The sequence below is a fragment of the Lactuca serriola genome, chromosome 6, assembly GCF_051521515.1.
Source record: "Lactuca serriola cultivar US96UC23 chromosome 6, Lser_US96UC23_V15, whole genome shotgun sequence".
Taxonomy (NCBI): Eukaryota; Viridiplantae; Streptophyta; class Magnoliopsida; order Asterales; family Asteraceae; genus Lactuca; species Lactuca serriola.
In genome coordinates, this window is record NC_136413.1 from 67,934,915 (window position 1) to 67,937,338 (window position 2,424).

A 2,424-nucleotide genomic window follows, 5' to 3' on the forward strand; every position below is an offset into this window, starting at 1 on the left:
GTATGTGATAGTAGTCGAGTTCGGTTGTTAGGACCGAAAGGTAGTCAGACACCCCAGATACGTCTGACAGTATGTGATGATATGTTTGCATGATGGCTTGTTATGTTATATGCGATAGAGGTACTATGAGGGGACCAGTCCTCGTGTTCAGTTGTTAGGACCGAAGGGTAGTTCAGCCACCCCAGATATGTCTGATATTATGTTTATGTTATGATATATGTGATAGTAGCAGTTGGGGGTGGAATAGTCCCCGAGGGTCGGTTGTTAGGACCGACGGGTAGGTCAGCACCCCAGAATGGCTCGACATGGGTAGGTCAGCACCCCAGAATGGCTTGACACGGGTAGGTCAGCACCCCAGAATGGTTGACGCGGGTAGGTCGGGCACCCCAGAATTGCCCGGCAGTATGTATGCTATGTGATTGTATGGTATGTGGTATGATGGGGGAACTCACTAAGCTTTGTGCTTACGGTTTTCAGTTTTGGTTTCAGGTACTTCGTGTTTAAAGGAAAGGAGTCGGCTCGATCGCAGCGCATCACACTATGGTTTTCCGCACATGAGATATTTGGGATTACACTTTGATATTGTTTTATGATAACATGTTTGATTATTTCTACTTTGGTTTTGATATGACATGATATTACAAATGTTTTCTTACAATGTTGGTTTTATAATGACGTATTTAAAAATGAAATTTTTGGCCTGTATCTTTGGGATGTTACACCTGCAAGGTTTCAAAAGAGAAAAGTTTTTCTCATCAAACCTCAGAGTCGTTGAGTCCATGTTGCCGACTCGGCGAGTCGAGTCGGGTTTGCTCGAATTCCAGTCAGTTGCCTCTTCTGTTTGCACCTTATTGGTTTCCTTCTGGATAGAGGTGAGAGGAGTGAAAATTATTTCAAAATCAGTGGTTATTACATTTAGATGTGCCATTCTTTGATTTTGTTCGGTATTGCTAGGAAGTTCACCGGGTGTTCTTTGATTCATTTGTTGTGCAAGCTGCCCCAGCTGCTTCTTAATGTTGTGAATAGATGTTTGTTGATTCCTTAATATTGTTCTTGTATTTTGTATTGTAGCATCGTGGTCATTGTGTCTTTTCTCGGATGCAGCTACAAACTTAGTGAGCATTTCTTCCAAATCAACTTTATTTTCCATAACCGGTTCCTCCTTTTTATAGAAACCCCTTTCTTTTTGCTTGTATTTCTCCTCCCTTGCCTTCTTGTACTCATCATATGGGAGCCATTCATTCCTTGGTTTCCGCCAATTTTCATCATACCTATCACCACTTGAATAGCATACTTGCACCTTCCGGTTCCCATTCTTGTCAAGATCACAATCCTTAGTGAGATGAGGTCCTCTACAATTCTCACAACCGACCCTAATGGCTTGGATGGATTGGTCCATCTTAGTCATTCTTCGATCCAAATTCTCTAGTTTAGCCATCAATGTTGCCATACTATCATTAACTGAGTTCACAGCCCCCCAACATAGCTCATTCCTTGGGTTATGATATTCTCTAGAGTGCTTAGAGAATTCTTCAATTAGCTCTTTGATTTCCGGGGGTGGCTTCTTTGTAAGAGGTCCTTGCGAATCAAGGAGTTGCCTTGCGGTCACATTCACTCCATCATAGAAAATGGATACTTCTTGTTGACTATTTAGATCATGATGTGGGCAATTCCTTAGTAAACCTTTATATCTCTCCCATGCCTCATAAAGGGACTCTCCAACTTGCTGTTCAAAGTTAGTTATGGCTTTCTTCAACTTGGCTATTTTTGAGGGAGGGAAAAATTGATCAATAAATTCTTCTTTCATCTTAGCCCATGTAGTGATGGATCCAGGAGGGAGTGACTTGAGCCAATCTTTCGTAGCTCCTTTGAACGTGACAGGAAGCTTACGAAGCAAAACATATTCACAAGGCACATTTGGAACATTGAAGTAATCGGCTACATCGTTGACCTCATCTAAGTGCTTGTAAGTGCCTTCGTGATCTTTTCCATAGAAGGGAATCTCCTTAAGTTGAGCAAGTATGTGGCCCTTTAGCTCGAAAGTGGCTGTCACGGGAATCACGAGTTACACTAGTCCTGGGTCGGTATCGTCATGTATCCTCTTCTTCCATTCTCCCATGGGGACTTCATCGATGTTAGCCATTAGGTTAGCTAATTCTCCTTCAAAGTCGCTATCTTCCTCGGTCTCGGATTCTTCCCTTTCGGTTTCGTACTCGGTGTCCTCCTTTTTCGGGTCTTCGTCCGCTACTGAAGAGAAGCTGGATTCTCCTACTTTCTTGCTTTTTTCTTACTAAAGACAGCTTTAGATTCTTTAACGGTGAATTCTTCGATGTTGTGATTTCTCCTACGTTCTTGCCTTTGTTTTTTTTTCAAGGTTGCTTACGGTTCATCAAGCGGTGGGATCAGAGGTATACCTCCTCCCCT

General features: G+C 42.6%; 1 non-coding gene across 1 annotated transcript; it reads left to right on the forward strand.

Annotated features, from left to right (window-relative positions):
• The first annotated feature begins 1,652 nt into the window (after window positions 1-1,652).
• LOC145060770 (small nucleolar RNA R71) lies at window positions 1,653-1,759 on the forward strand. Its single transcript, XR_013686954.1, has one exon. It is a non-coding gene; the product is annotated as a small nucleolar RNA R71 (small nucleolar RNA).
• The last annotated feature ends 665 nt before the right edge of the window (window positions 1,760-2,424 follow it).